Source organism: Electrona antarctica (genome assembly GCF_951216825.1).
Source record: "Electrona antarctica genome assembly, chromosome: 13".
Lineage (NCBI taxonomy): Eukaryota > Metazoa > Chordata > Actinopteri > Myctophiformes > Myctophidae > Electrona > Electrona antarctica.
In genome coordinates, this window is record NC_136794.1 from 44913455 (window position 1) to 44931095 (window position 17641).

At 43.7% G+C, this 17641-nt stretch overlaps 1 protein-coding gene across 2 annotated transcripts in view; it reads right to left on the reverse strand.

Moving 5' to 3' along the window:
* Positions 1 to 17641, reverse strand: part of LOC306935841 (limbic system-associated membrane protein-like) — a 669232-nt gene that overhangs the window by 193812 nt on the left and 457779 nt on the right. The gene's annotated exons all lie outside the window — the stretch shown is intronic.

A 17641-nucleotide genomic window follows, 5' to 3' on the forward strand; every position in this document is an offset into this window, starting at 1 on the left:
ATGAATTGGATGAAACAGCTCATTTAAAAACATGTATTACTGTATGCCTTGCAGCATCTCTCCTGATGCAAATCCAGTGCTAGTGTAGAGACCAGTGCAGTTGTCAGGAGTTGGATTTAGCCCATTTATAGGACTGAGGCCCTGCATTCTAAAAAAGAAAACGTCTTCTAAATCCTAAAACTTTTCTGAAAAACTTAGTTTCTATGTAAGTGGTGCTCAACCCTTTTCCATGTCAAGCCTGGGGGTCGACAGCCAAGCATGTCGACCCCCAGAATTATCTGTATTTGGCCGAGGACCCTGAGAACATGTTGTTCCGGGGACCTTCCCTGCATGCAGAAGCAAAGATTTGAGCTAAAAAAAATTGCTCTGAAAGAATATAATAGATTTGCGACTCATTTTCACGATTTTTCAGATCTACATACACCTCGAGCTATGAGCTTATTATTACGTATTCGCATCAAAATGTCCTTAACCCATTTTGACCTGAGATCAGATTCTAAAAATGTCTTCTACATCCTGACAGTTTTCTGAAAAAGCTATGTTTCTATGTCAGTCGTTCTTCGATTTTTCAAAAATAGCAGACCTACAAGCGCTATGAGCTTGTAGATCTGCTATTTTTCAATAGCTAAAGCATAACATAATGCTAACACCAAAAGGGGATCCCGCCCAAAATGGGTTAATCCAAAAGTGAAGTGGTTAATGTCGTTTTTGTAATCTAACTGTAAAATGCACCAAGTCTCTGTGTGTGTGGACGTCTGTACGTCTGTAATCCGCGCAACTCGAGAACCGTTCGCCCCACCTTCATTCGACACACACGTTAAACAGTTATTTTTAACTGTGGGGTGTTTAATAAACACCCCCATATGCCCGGGGTCGCGTCGGTCGGACACACGGTTGTCCAGAACCGCCACAAAAGGCCTATGCCCTGCAGGCTCCCACGGGCACCGCTCTAGTAATAATAATAATAAAAATCTACAAAGTAACCAACGTTTTCATGCAATTGTAGTGGAGTGGATACAATACTTTAAATAATGAAGAAAGTAAAAATACCTCAAAATTGTACTTAAGTAAATACAGTAATAATATAATCTTTATTTATAGAGCACCTTTCAGACACAAGTGTAGTTTAAAGTGCTTTACATACAAGTAAAAAGAAATTCACATAAATGCAAAAAATTGAACAAGGGTAAAAACAAAAGTAATAGCTTCAAATCTGGTCAGTAGAATTCGTTGAAATTAAAAGTAAATTTAAGATAAGGAATCATGAAGGAACAGAATCAGTTAAAAGCGAGGTCGTAGTACTGGGTTTTTAGCCGCCTCTTAAAGTCATCAACTGAGGTTGCCAGTCTGATATGGAGAGGAAGAGAGTTCCACATCCTAGGTACGTAGCTGGCAAAGGCTGCTTCGCCGTGTCTTTTGCCATTTGTTGGAATTTCGATCAGCCGTTCAGTACCGATAGTGACCTGAGGGGGCGAGCTGGGACATACTCATGGAGGCAGTCTGACAGATAGGACGGCGCCAGACCCTTCTTGACTTTAAAAGCAAGTAAAATAACTTTAAAATCTATCCTAAAATGTACAGGGATCCAGTGTAGGGATGCTAGTAGTACTGGGGTAATGTGGTCCCTTTTCCTGGTGTTTGTTACAATTCTGGCTGCTGCGTTTTGGATTAGTTGTAGACGGTCCGTGTTTTTTTTTGGGCAAGCCTGACAAGTACATGATTATCATGTACTTAGTAACTTTACTCCGCTGGTTTTACACGCGTGCACGCACGCACGTACATGCACCCGAAGCGTGCTAGCTCTTTCCCTCTATATATAGAGCGCACACACGCAACAGACATAGCGTTTTCATTCAGACATCTCTTTGTCTGGATATAGAGTGAAGGAAGGGATGAAGGGATCATGGGCATATTCTATCATTGTCCGTCTGTGAGCTGCAGTGCATCAGTGTCACTCAAGGCCCCTGAAAGAGTCCATTGTGCTGCTGTGGCGCTGAACAGCAGCCTGACTGGAGGACATTGTGTGTGAGTTCTGTCCCCAATAACCCATTTAGGCCTGACGACGGAATTTAAAAAAATAAGTCTTCTAAATCATGACTGGAATATACCTCATGTTTCTATATCAGTGGTTCTCAATATTTCATGTCAAGGACCCCCAAAAAATGATATGTAATTGGCCACCGACCGACCCTTCCCTGATGAAGGCTTAACCGCCGAAACGTTGGATTCATTTTCTTACCTGCTGTCCTAATAAAATATTGGCACTCTGGCTATTGTCGTGTGCGGTCACCCTCTTGTTTTTTCAAAATTTCCTCTACTATATCAGTGGTTCTCAATATTTCATGTCAAGGACCCCCAAAAATGATATGTATAATTGGCCACCGACCACCATCTGAAAATATGTTGTTCCAGGGACTCCCCCTCAGGAGCAAAGATTTGAGTTAAAAACGTTCGCTCTGAAAGAATATATATTCAAAGATTTGTTCCACATTTTCACGATTTTTCAAAAATAGCAGACCTACAAGCTCGTAGCGCGCCACTCGGTGGCGCGCTATGAGCTTGTAGATCTGCTATTTTTCAATAGCTAAATTATAACGTAATGTTTAAAACACCAAAAGGGGTTCCCACCCAGAATGGGATAAGCAGCCCATGGAGCCGCTGGCTTTACAAACACAGTCGAACGCCTCTATAGGGCATAATATAGCAGAGGCGGAGCCATTCTCTGCTTCCATCGATCCAGACCCCATTATTTCTCCCCATAGAGATTTCCGAAAATCAGGACCATTAAATAATATCTGATTCTGTAAAGAGGAAAATATATAAAAATGAAAAAGGGTAAACAAAGGGTATTTGTTATAAACAGTATATCATATAATTAAATATTGATTGTTGTATTGATTTTCTTTCAGAATCAAAATTAATGTTTTATGGCATGATTCACCTGCAGGATCACCTGGAGGCTTCATTCTAGGCTTAGACAAATGTATATAAATAGGGGGAATCTCTATGGGGAAAATGAATGGGGACTGGATCAATGGAACCAGAAAATGGCCGCTATACTGCTATGCCCTATGCCGGCTGTTACGAAGGAACGAAGTGTCGCTCTGACATCACAACCGTGAGGCGACTGTGACTCAAGAGGTAGAGCAGGTCGTCCAATGATCCATGGGTCGGCGGTTCGAATCCCGGCTCCTCCTGTCTATATGTCGAAGTGTCCTTGGGCAAGCCGCAATCGGTGTATGAATGTGTGTGTGAATGGGTGAATGTAATGCACAATCTATGTAAAGCGCCTTGGATAAAAAAGGCGCTATATAAATGCACCATTTACCATTTACCATTTACCGTGGCGTCAGAGGTGACATCACGATATTATAAATATAAGGCCTAGGCAGGATTATGGTAGACTTAAGCTCGGAACTATAGTTGTGACTCACTCACCTTTGATTACGGTTGAACCCACCTGCCTTCAAGAGATCGCATTTCTATCCCTTATCCTTATCCCTTAAGGTGCGACCTCGGCTGTGATTCCCAGACCAGATCTCAGGCTCCCTGATATAGAGCCTCGGTCACACAGGCTGTCTGTGTAGTCAATCACAGCCCGGTGAAGAACAACAGAGCAATATACACCTGTCCCTTTTCTCTGCATAGACTAACAATAGACTTGGGTTTGATCAACACATTACATATATATATCGAGTCACGTTTTCAGCAAAGACTCCATGTTAGTCGTAAGTTAAGATCAATATCTGTTGCCCCTCATCTTCTGTTATTACAAAAGCGTTATTCGACCTGTTCTGTTGTACTGTTCCGCATGTTTCTACACCATATACCCACTCTTTCTGAAATGAACAATAAGGCCCTCACACGGCTAGCACTTTTTTGAGTGGTGTAAACCACTCCTACAACTGACTTTGTTAGTTTACGTGTCTGTCTGTTCGTACCAAAAAATGAGCATGGTTGCTATGGTCACCCAGTTCACATGGGTGTGATTTCATTACGTCAGACATTACGTCAGACCACAGCTGATCAGTCTATATAAGACCTTACACCACTCAGTTCACACGGGTGTGATCTTTTTAGGTTCTTCCAACAGAATTCTCTCCACATTCTTGAGTTGGTAGACGTAATTTGTGTTTTGCACATATTTACCCATTCTTCTGTAGTGATGGTAATCTCCAACGCTTTTTCCCAATTAGTTTTAATGTACTCTGTGGAGTTAGTTAGTCCTATAGCTGAAACCAAGGCATACGGCTAGCACTTTCAATATCAAATGACACTGATCATCGCTTCGTTAACCTCATGCCATCTGGACAAAGATACAGAACCTTGCCATGGAAAAAGGTCCGTTTTGTCCCCTCAGCCATCGCGACATTAACCCATTCTGGGCGGGAACCCCTTTTGGTGTTAGCATTATGTTATGCTTTAGCTATTGAAAAATAGCAGATCTACAAGCTCATAGCGCGCCACTCGGTGGCGCGCTACGAGCTTGTAGGTCTGCTATTTTTGAAAAATCGAAGAACGACTGACATAGAAACATAGCTTTTTCAGAAAACTGTCAGGATGTAGAATCTGATCTCAGGTCAAATTAAACAACCTGCCCCGACGATAGGATGGTTCTGCGTTTGAACAGACTGTGAAGACAAATATCCTTCGGGACAATACAGATATTTCTTTAATAGAATAACCTTCAATCAGGACTGTTACGCATGGACGGCCATTGGTCCAGATATTAAATAATAAATATCACCATGGAATAAATACATGAATTGCCTCAAATCATGAACGCAGCGTGCAATTTACGTGGAATCTTTCACAGACTTTCCTACTAGGCTGAGGAATACATCCCACCCTTTTCACATTGCCCTGTTATAGCGCCACCAACAGGTGGATTTTTGCAAAACACATTTTTGGCACAACATGCCTCAAATCATCCAATTGCCATCCAAGGTGTAAGAAGAAATGGCCTATAATAGCGCCACCAGGAGGCCACAACTTGACCTGCCCTGGTGGAGACCTGTGCCCGAGGGGCAATTATCTAGTTATAGGTAGCCTACTGTACTGAACTCTAGTCTATAGTGCAAACCCCAGGTCACACAGCGCTAGCCACTCAACAGTGCCACCCCAGGTCACAGAGCGCTACTGCAGCTGTCCGTGCTGAAATGGACATACACAGGGACGGACGGACACACTGATGTAGGCAGCAGTACTACATAAATACCCCTGGTGTTAGAAAAGTTCAGATTCAACATGGACGACTATATGTAAATATGTAATACTCCTAAGTATTGAGTGCAAGTGGTAAGATATACTCTTAATGGCATGCTTCAGGCCACAAATTACTATTTTTTCCCCCATCATGCAGTTCAAGCCTTGAATTGTCTTTGTTTGTGGATTCCTCATCCTCATCCACCCTAAAGCAATGCGACAAAAACATAAATTTGACATGAAGGAAGGCAAGTTATCTGCAGAGCAATGCAAGGGGATATTTCAAGGACACACACACACACACGCACGCACGCACGCACGCACGCACGCACGCACGCACGGACGGACGCACGCACGCACGCACGCACGCACGCACGCACGCACGCAACTCTGAAGATGTTATCTATTCTCTGCCCTTTGATGTGAAAACCATAGTGCTCATCAGTGCTGCGTTGTTCAGGGAACGTAATTATACACATGTGCGTCTCTACCCAGGGATGCACATGCAGCACAGCTCCATCTGTGCACACAGCGTCGGACTCGGAGGCACAACTGGCTTTTCCCTCGTCGGCTCATTCATAACTCTCCTTGATCTCCTGCGGTGGGTGACGGGATATATATTATATAATGGCCCTCGGAGAATCAGAGAGCGGAGCTATAGGTGCTCGTACGGTACGGTACGTCGTCTGCACTAATTGTCATCTCTCCTTAAGCATCTCTAAAGTTTTCTGTACGTAATGAGGCGAGGAGAGAGAGAGAGAGAGAGAGAGAGAGAGAGAGAGAATGGTTTGACACTTGCTCTTTAATTTGCTTATTGAATAAATAAATAAAAAACTAAATAAATAAATAAATAAATAAATAAATAAATAAATAAATAAATAAATAAATAAATAAATAAATAAATAAATAAATAAATAAATAAATAAATAAGATGGCTTATTATCTGAGGCTTAGGGCTGGCACGGTGCCATGAAACCTCACTGTGGTTGTTTGTGTGGGAGGAGGATAAGTCAATGGATTCACTCATTAGCAGACCTGCAGCTTTCCACTGGTTGACTGCGTACACTGTTCACAGGCTTTGTTGTCGTGAGATGAAAACACATTGTCTTGACCAAACTCAAATTGCTGCTGAGTTTTGGATTGACCTTATTTGACAAATAAAATAGTTTGTGGTTTGCGGTGGACCATTTGACCCTAATAATAATAAAAAAAAATAAAAAAAAACATCTATTTTCAAAAGGTTTTGAAATGAAGACCTATAATCAAGAGAGTTTGTTCCACTGTCTGGGAATGCATGCATGTTCGCTCGCACACGCACGCACGCACGCACGCACGCACGCACGCACGCAGCACACACTTTGAACACTTTGAACACTTTGAACACTTGAGCACTTTCTTGTATTATATGTTCTTAATGGTGGAGCAGACCAGAACATTGTGTCTGTTTTGGAACAACTGGTTCTGGAGGCCTGGAGGTACAGTATAATAGGGAAAGAAATAACCGGAAGATGCCATGAACATGCAATCCTATATTAACCCATTTTGGGCGGGAACCCCTTTTGGTGTTAGCTATTTTAGAAAAATCGAAGAACCACTGACATAGAAACATAGCTTTTTCAGAAAACTGTCAGGATGTAGAAGACATTTTTAGAATCTGATCTCAGGTCAAAATGGGTTAAAATTGTCTTAAATCAATTCTGAAACTAACTGTCGGCCATGCAGTGGCGAGAACATCCAAACAGTCACAGGACACAGTTGAGCGATCGACACGCACCCATGGGACATGCACACATAGACATCAAAGGGGGCTTCAGCCCCTGCCCTTTTTACCCGTCTGTAAAACAACTGCCCTCTCCAGACCACGAATGCAGCATTTACTACATGGTGAAAGAAACACAAATGTCACTCCTCTCCTTTCCATTCCATGCCGGAAGGCAGCATTCAGGAGAGTCTCCTGAACTTGAACACAGTATTTTACCATCCATCCATCCATCCATCTTCAACCGCTTATCCGTAGTCGGGTCGCGGGGGCAACAGCTCCACCAGAGAGCTCCAGACTTCCCTCTCCAGAGCAACATTAGTGACTTCCTCCTGGGGGATCCCGAGACGTTGCAAGGCCAGTGAGTCGATGTAATCCCTCCATCTGCACCTTTGTCTGCCCCGGGGTCTCCTCCCAGTGGGACGTGCGTCGAGGACCTCCCTAGGGAGGCGCCCGAGAGGCATCCTAACCAGATGCCCGAACCACCTCAGCTGACTCCTTTCCAGGCGAAGGAGCAGTACGTTGAACAAATTTGTTTAGAAATCTATGTCGTATACATACACCGCATCTCCACTAGCTAAAGAGTGCTGGGTTGCGCCCCGAAAATAGCTGATCTACAAGCTCTCAACGCGTCGCAGCGCGACGCGTTGTGAGCTTGTAGATCAGCTATTTTCGCTATTTTTGTCCAAAAGTGCCCTCTTACGGGATTTCAGCCACTTTCTAACACTCTCTGCACGCACCTGCACCTCCTGCACACAGGGGGCGCTGCACTGTAGGCCTGCACACCTGCACACAGGGGGCGCTGCACTGTAGGCCTGCACACCTGCCCACAGGGGGCGCTGCACTGTAGGCCGCACACGCAGAGAGACACCTGCACACAGGGGGCGCTGCACTGTAGGCCTGCACACCTGCCCACAGGGGGCGCTGCACTGTAGGCCGCACACGCAGAGAGACACCTGCACACAGGGGGCGCTGCACTGTAGGCCGCGCACGCAGAGAGACACCTGCACACAGGGGGCGCTGCACTGTAGGCCGCGCACGCAGAGAGACACCTGCACACAGGGGGCGCTGCACTGTAGGCCGTGCACGCAGAGAGACGGAGGCTCGTATATGATCTCTTCCTTCACTCTGCTCCAACAGCCCTAAGATTTTGTCAAAGCTGAGAAGATCACACGGAGGCTCTCGGGCATGCTCTTTGACAGGTGAGGATTGGGTTATTATGGGAGACGTGACTGAAGAGTCTGGGGAGACAAATGAAAATACCCTCAGTCTGAACTGAACTGGGGAGAATATGGCATTTCATTGTTGCGCTGTGTGACCGACTAGTCACTACCTAGCCTCGAAGACCCAGACGGATCCTGCCGGGAGCTGCCTATGCCATAAAAAGCATAGGTGAGTTCCAGGCTAGTCACTACCCTACCCAGGGCAAAGAAGGAAACGACACAGGGCAGCTTCCCACTATAGCATGACTGAGAGGTCATTTTGACCGTTTATTTTAAAAAGATTTGGAAGTTAATTATCTTTGCCCATGAAGCTTTCAGAAGGTTCCCCCTTCCATGACCATCATCATCATCCACGTCTCAGAAATATTTGACATCTGAAACATTGTCTAAATATGAATTTTGGATGAATGGGCTGTCAATGGGAAGTATCACCTAAGGTAGCACCTTGCTGGCAAGATGGCTGCGGTCTGAATATTAGCCTAGTAGCCAAAAAGTGAACCCGGACATGTTGAGTACACCAACGTTTTATGTTATAAATGTTTAGTATGGGTCCCCAGCATGTAGAAACTGCCGGATGCTAACTTGCATATGTTGAGCAATTTTCATAATTGGCATAATATGTGACCACCATTAACAACCTATAGAAGGCAAAATATTCAAAATTTCATCGTGCTTTATGTAGCATGTGACGTGTCAAACTAGGGGGTTTAGTCATAAAGCATGATGAAGTTTTGAATATTTTGCCTTCTATAGGTTGTAATTGGTATGGTCACATATTATGCCAATTATGAAAATTGCTCAACATATGCAAGTTAGCATCCGGCAGTTTCTACATGCTGGGGACCCATACTAAACATTTACAACATACAACCTTGGTGTACTCAACATGTCCGGGTTCACAATGGGGCTCTATGGGCTGGCTACTAGACTACAATGGGAAGTATCACCTAAGGTAGCACCTTGCTGGCAAGATGTGGCTGCGGTCTGAATATGGCCAATGGAGCCCTGAGGAACCACATGGGGTTTAAGTGGGTCAACTAATAGCACCATAACAGCCTGATCAATACCGCATTTTATGAGGGAACGTAATTGCACGACAGAAATGTGAGTATTATGTCCCTCATTCAGGAATGGTGGAGGTTAAATGAGGAAAAAAGGGCAGCAGTGGTATTTTCTACCTTTAATGACCATCCATTGTTGGAATCATTGATCGCTCTGCTGGTTTCCTGAGGAGACACTGAGACCAAGGCAGCTGTGAACTTCACAGTTCTCCCTCTCGTTCACACATATGCGCGCACGCACACGCCCGCGTTTAGCGAGAGGAGCTCTTAATGATTTGTTATCAAAGAGGCAGAGAGATACCGTTTTTAATGACTACAGCACTGAATATAACATTATTCCAGGAGACTGGGATTGTGTGCGTGTGTGTACTATGTATGATCAATAGATAAAGCCTAAGAATGTCTGTAGTGCTGTACCTGCTAAAACGTGCAGACAGACAGACAGACAGACAGACAGACAGACAGACAGACAGACAGACAGACAGACAGACAGACAGACAGACAGACAGACAGACAGACAGACAGACAGACAGACAGACAGACAGACAGACAAGACAGACAGACAGACAGACAGACAAGACAAGACAAGACAGACAGACTCACAGAATCAAATGTTTTATCCTCATGATTCACCAGGATCCTCGTGTGTGTTTTGATTCTAGGCTTAAAATAATTGACAGCCCAAATATTTTTTAAATCTCTATGGGAAAAAATAAATAATGGCGTCTGACTCGGGAACGAAGGAACCAGAACATGTCTGCCACTGCTATGCCCTAACAAAGGAAATGTTAGTATGGTGTGACCGGAAAAAAAAAGAAAGAAAAAAAAGTTATGAAGACTATGCTACAGTGTCTTATTCTCTCTTTGGTTTTAACCCATGTTGACCTGAGATCAGATTCTAAAAATGTCTTCTACATCCTGACAGTTTTCTGAAAAAGCTATGTTTCTGTCAGTCGGTCTTCGATTTTTTTAAAATAGCAGACCTACAAGCTCGTAGCGCGCCACTCGGTGGCGCGCTATGAGCTTGTAGATCTGCTATTTTTCAATAGCTAACGCATGACATGATGCTAACACCAAAAGGGGTTCCCGCCCAAAATGGGTTAAAAGTTTAACTAAGGCCAGCGGTGGTCATTAATTGCAGCCTGGAGCAGCCTGCCCTGGCATATGGTTAACCACTTCAACCCTCAATATGGTTAGGGCTATAATTGGGCCGCGGTGCAGCCATGCGACAAGGGCAGCCGGACGGAATCACTGACCATGGAAAATGTGAGAGGACGCTTTATGATTGATCCCCCCCCCCACCCTACAAGGCTTACTGAGCACCATGATGGCAGAGGGGGGGGGGGGGGGATCAGAGGGGAGAAGAGCTGTTCTAAACCAGTATATTCTTAACCTTATTTAATTGGGTGGTTAGGCCTATACCCGGATGACAGTAAAGTGATTTCTTTTTTGTTTAATACAAAAAAAAGTCAAATATATATATAGAGCGTTGCAGTCCCGTCCCCTTTCATGACGACGACATGCCCAGGAAATAATTCCCCATGCATTTTCCCCATAGACATTTCAAAAAGTTTATTTTTAAAGATCTGTAAGCCTAGTTGGCTTGATGGCCCGGGTATGGGAGGAGACCCGAGGCTTTCTTCACCCTCCCAATGACTGATTGTGGGGGTTAGCAGAGATGGAGTACTTGTAGAGAGGCTGGGGAATTGGGAATTGGCTTTACTAAATTGGGACTTGAAGGGGAGAAAATGTTTTTCTTTTGTCTTGAAGGGGCATGTTTTGCACAATAACAGTCTTTTCATTATGTCTGCCCTATGATCTCTGTGATTCATACAGTAGGCTATGTTTGTTTACCTCAGTCACTGGTACTAAAATCTGATATTTTATTTTTTTCTATGAACCTGTGACTTGACACCCATACTGTTATAAAACGGAAATAAAAAGATTTTGAAAAGAAAAGAAAGATCTGTAAGCCTCGAACAAAGCCAACTCGGATCGTGACGGTCGTGACAATATTTTGGGCCGAACAAATAATTACAAAGAAGATAAACAACAAAAAAAAGTGTTGTATACCCTGTCCTTTTTTTCTTCTTTATATATATATATATATATATATATATATATATAACGCGTTTCGCCGTTTGGCTTCGTCAGGTGCTTGCATACATGTATGTATGCATGTATGCAAGCACCTGACGAAGCCAAACGGCGAAACGCGTCGTGCAATAAAGAAATGAAGCATAACTAATCTTGTCCTGAGTCTCTGGAGTGTGCGGTCCCTTCCTTTTCCCTGGGGAAGTTCTCTTTGGCCTGCATTTATACCTTGCCTACCAGCACCTCCCCCACCTGGATGTGCACGTGAGAAGCTATCTGTTTATATATATATATATATATGATATATATATATATATATATATATATATATATATATATATATGACTAAATTTGACTGAGGCGAGTTGAGAAAACAGGCTTGAAAGGTTCACTTCTTCTGTGGTCTCTAACATTACACCTAGCTACATTTATTTCATATTTACATGTCGATTTCAGCTCTGACACTTATTTCAGACATGCTCTAGTTAGTATGTGAAGAGTCTGCCTGTGCTATAAACTAATTTAAAAAAAAGAAAATCACACCTGTGTGAACTGAGTGGTGCAAGGTCTTATATAGCCTGATCAGCTGTGGTCTGACGTAATGTCAGTGACCATAGTAACCATGCTCATTTTTTTTGGGTCCCACGTACAGGTACACACACGTACAGGTACACACATACATAGACACATAGATACAGACAAAGCTGGTTGTTGGAGTGGTTTGCACCACTCAAAAAGTTTTTCTCCTGAAAAGCTGGAATGTGCGCGATGGCATAGGCTCTCAGTCAAATCTGGTCACATATTATATATAAAATCACACCCGTGTGAACTGAGTGGTGCAACTACACATGTATTGTTATAGTTACTGTACATTAGAACCAGGAAAGCATCTGTGTCATAAGTACTCTCCGCATTTAACACAGGTACACGGGTACAAAGCCTGTGTACCCGTGTACGTCACATACTAACCATAGCAACCATGCTCGTTTTTTTGGTACGAACAAACACGGGTACAAAGCTGGTTGTTGGAGTGGTTTGCACCACTCAAAAAGTGTTTCTCCTCTGGTGAAAAGCTGGAATTTGCGCGATGGCATAGGCTCTCAGTCAAATCTGGTCACATATTATATATATAATCACACCCGTGTGAACTGAGTGGTGTAAGGTCTTATATAGACTGATCAGCTGTGGTCTGACGTAATGTCTGACGTAATGAAATCACACCCGTGTGAACTGGGTGACCATAGCAGCATGCTCAATTGTTGGTACGAACAGACAGACAGACACGTAAACTAACAAAGCCAGTTGTAGGAGTGGTTTACACCACTCAATAATCATACATGGGGCAAGGATACACATAGTGACGCCAGACCCTGCTTGGCATAAATCTAAATCATATGGACAGAGAGGCACACCTCTTTATTCATAGCTTATCTGCCATGCCGTACTGCATGGACCAGCACGCACATACTGGCCCTGTCGTACATCATCATCACATGGGTCATCGACACGGCGCATATGTCTGTGTTAGCTGCTCTATGTAATATTCATGACTCTAAGATAAATATAAACATCCTCTTGTCAAGGAGGACTGCAATATGCATCTAGCAGCACCCATCCGGCAGGACATATGATATTTATACACAGTGTGCTCTAGCCACAGCCAGCATAGAAAATTTGACATATGGTCGGGTCCTCTCCTCATACATTCTGCATTATTCCTAAAGGTGCAACAACAACAGCATTGACTTCAACTGTCAGGGTATCTATATTGTCTATAATGTCTCCATCCATGACCAGCAACAACATCATTTGCATCCATTTTTTTTTAGAGATTTGTTTTGTCTTTCGTAACACACACATACATTCCTAAGGCAATAATTTGCTGCACGGTGGATCTCCGCTATAGGAGACTTCATGCAGTCTTGTCGTCGGTCTCCTGCCGGAGACATTAGCATCTTTTCCCCTCCGGGTCATCATATCACTGTCTTAGGAATGCGACAAAAACAAAAAACAGTCTTGATGAATTAATTCAAAGCTTCATTGCGTGCGTCGTGTGTCGATAGAGCTGGTCTACCCTCGTTCATCGTACGAGAATGGACAATGTATATTTGTGCGCAAGCTCACAACTTGTTGCCATTCAACATGTTGTGCGCTTGTAGATCGATCTACTATTTTTTATAGTAGGGGGGATAGGGGGTTTAGCCCTAATGAAACTGGCTAATTCTGTCGGGGCTTTATATGGTCATGTATACAAATCTCTGCATGCGTGTTGGAGGACCTGAGGCAGTGATGTTCTAAAAATGTTATCCCTCGATTTTGTAACCCATTTTTTCACCCCTGTGCCAATTATCTAATGTGATCCTGGGCTCTCTACACACCCTCCGCCAACCTAGTCCCCATATATGGGGGACATGGGGAGAGCAACGGACTTGAACTCATGCTTCCTTCCCGCCTGAGTGTTCAAGTTGCTCCTTTACACGTGACAGGGGGGAGTTTCCCTGGTTGGACGTAGCGCGTGGAAGGAACAGAGACCAGGATTACTGCATGTTTTTGTGAGGGTACCTACCCTAGGGGACACGGGGAGAACATGCAAACTCTGCACAGAAAGGCCCTTTCGCCAACCCCGCCTCGGGTATGGGCACTGATGACGCAGAGGAGGAAACACGCCGCCAGCACCCACAGCGCCCCGAGCGGGAATCGAACCCAGGACCTTCTAGTTGTGAGGCGACAGCACTACCTACTGTGCCACCGTGCCCCTTAAAAAAAGGTATTTGCGTGGTACAGTAGGTGGCCTTACATCAGTCATGCGAGTGTTAAGCAACTACACTTGAGAAACAACATTTGGGGGAAAAAAAATATTTTTTTAGAAGCAATCCAAAAAAGCAACTTGCTTATTTGGATTGCTTCCTGATGTTGTTCACAAAACTTTTCAGGTCGAGACCCAAGCCGGGGCGCCTGAGGCGCCTGAGGGAGGGGAAAGGAACTGGTTGGAATAACGTGTTCCTTCCACGCGCTACGTCCAACCAGGGAAACTCCCCCTGTCAGGTGTAAAGGAGCAACTTAGACACTCGGGCATGAAGGAAGCATGAGTTCAAGTCTCCCCATGTCCCCCATATATGGGGACTAGGTTGACGGAGGGTGTGTAGAGCCCAGGATCACATTAGATAATTGACACAGGGGTGAAAAATGGGTTACAAAATCGTGGGATAAAAATGATATATATAAAAAAAGAAAAGAGAGATTAGACCAAACTAGTGAAAATAGCAGATCTACAAGCTCACAACAATTATTATCATTTTTATTTATGGAATTTCTTAGATTTGTTCATTAAATAAATGTAGTGTGGCTCATACACAATCCCTGGACATCGTGATTTAAATAACTAATGAGGCACCTTGTGCTGCCAAGCTCCAGCATCTGTTCTATGAACTGCCAAGTCAATTTTAATACAATCCCAAACACTCTCTGGAGCAACGCCAGAGAGAGAGAGAGAGAGAGCGAGAGAGAGAGAGAGAGAGAGAGAGAGAGAGAGAAACAGAGAGAGAGAGAGAGAGAGAGGAGAGAGAGAGAGAGAGAAAGAGAAAGAGAGGAGAGAGAGAGAGAGAGAGAGCGAGAGAGAGAGATAATTGAATTGTTTTTACATTACTGGAGAATTTCCAATTTTCAATGCTTTATACTTCTACATCGTATATTGTACTTTTACTCCACTACAATTATTTGACAAATGTAGTTACTAGTAGCTGTACTTAGTAGGCTAGATTTAGACAAATCTTATCCATGTCAGCCCTATTTAAACTTAGGCTACTTGAAAATAGCATTAGATTTGGCCTGGGCCGGCCGAGCGGTCCGGCTTAACCTAGGCTGGGAAATCGAGTCCCGATCCCGACGACCTTTGCTCCGTGTCTTCCCCCACCCATCTCTCTCCCCGTTTCCTGTCAAACTGTTAATCTATCAATTAACTTTAGGCAAAAAAAAGCCCCAAAAATATCTTTAAAAAAAATAAAAAAAATAAATAGCATATATTTGAAAACTTGTGCAAGTGGGACCTTCTGCATAATGAGTACTTTTACTTTTGGTACTTTTTAAAAGTATATTTCGATGCCAATACTTGTACTTTTAAATTATGAATACTGAACCTTTGTAACAATTGTGATATTGATACTTTAAAAAAAAAAATTGTATTTCTTCCACCTCTGGTAGTAGAGGAGCATAGGGAGAGAGAGTGGTGATTTTGCCCTAATTTGTCTAAAAGCGCCAAATGTTGCACAGATGTAGTCCAGGGCATGCTCTAATGATTTAGCTAGAATCATGAAAACCCCCTATAGTTTGACACGTCACATGCTACTTAAAGCATAATGAGATTTAGAATATGTTGCCTTATATAGGTTGGCCATATGGATATGGATTTGGCCGCTGTGGCGACCCCAAAGGTCACCGGCTCAGATTAGAGCATGCCCTGGGCTACAGTACATCTGTGCAAAATGTGGCACGTTTTGACAAATTATTGCGAAATATTCCTAAACTCCCCTCAACTATGGTATTTAGATAGCCTACACGAGGCTAATGTGTATCACTTTGTTCACTTAGTTCTTGTAGTGGGTGGAAGAAAAAGCCATAATATGACTAATGTGACATTCTGAGGGTAATGGATGTTTACCATATTCCATATTCCTGTGTCCTTCTGCCAAGTTTGCCTCCACGCATGTGCGCACGCACGGTCACACACACACACACACACACACACGGCCACAAGCAATTGATTCATGTCCACATAAAGGAGAGCATAATAGGATAGAAGGACACAGATTGTAAAGGTACAGTTATGGCTACATTCACACAATCATTGCGCATACAGTATGCCTTCATGATACAATAAGCATGTCCCCTTTTGGTGTCAGCATTATGTTATGCTTTAGCTATTGAAAAATAGCAGATCTACAAGCTCATAGCGCGCCACCGAGTGGCGCGCTACGAGCTTGTAGGTCTGCTATTTTTGAAAAATCAAAGAACCACTGACATAGAAACATAGCTTTTTCAGAAAACTGTCAGGATGTAGAAGACATTTTTAGAATCTGATCTCAGGTCAAAATGGGTTAGTAACAGCATCTCCACCATGTGTGACGGCTGGCAGAGACAGCATAGTATTTTGCCAGCCTTTTTGCCTCCTTTTTGGGCATTCCAGGTTGTTGTCGACACCCTACAATTAGCACTTTACAATTCAGCAGATGCTCTTAATCCATTTTGACCTGGGAACGATTATATAAATGTCTTCTAAATCCTGACAGTTTTCTGAAAAAGCTATGTTTCTACGTCAGTGGTTCTTCGATTTTTCAAAAATAGCAGACCTACAAGCTCGTAGCGCGCCACTCGGTGGCGCGCTATGAGCTTGTAGATCTGCTATTTTTCAATAGCTAAAGCATAACATAATGCTGACACCAAAAGGGGTTCCCGCCCAAAATGGGTTAATCCAGAGTGATTTACAGTAAGCAAGAACAACACATGGTAATTCATGAAATACATAAAAAAATAGTCATCAAGAATCATAAGGAAGCTAAGAACCAAGCATCTGTCTAACAGTAGAGAATCTGTACAGTAAAGCTATGATTATTGAGTCTACATAAAAGGCTAACTAATTTACATAAGTTTAGCCTTTGCATATGCCTGTAAGGTCGTCGAGGCTATAGTACAAGTGCTACGGCAAGTGCTACGGGCTAAGATGGAGTCTGAAGAGGTGGGTTTTCAGACTACAGCGGAAGAAGTGGAAGTGAGTCTGCAGTTCTGATTGCAATGGGAAGTGCATTCTTATTCTAACAAGCAGTCTGACGCTGTGGGTATTTCCTAGGCTGCTAGCACGCACGCAAACACGCACGCACGCACGCACACACGGCAAATGCATGTACCGTAGATATCGATCCACACTGTATTGCCTCATAACAAGCACTCACGTAATGCATCGAGCCTCGTGCTATCATCCACTAATGCACTGTGACCACGTGCACGCGTGAGCTAGCGTAGACTATACCGCGCGTACAGGGTACTTGTCACAGTCTGTCTCTCCCTCAGTGTCTTCACCCTGGCCACTCCCATTACACCACCCTGGCCACTCCCATTACACCACACTGCAGTCCCGTTTACACACCTGTCTCCAACTCCCTCATCAGCCCACCTGTGAACACTTCTACAATCACCCGGCTCCTATAAGACTGGACTCTGTACAAACACTCATCTACCTCTCTGAACTCATCAACCGCCATGTCCCCTCTCGCTCCCTCAGGTCAAGCACTGCCAACCAGCTGGAA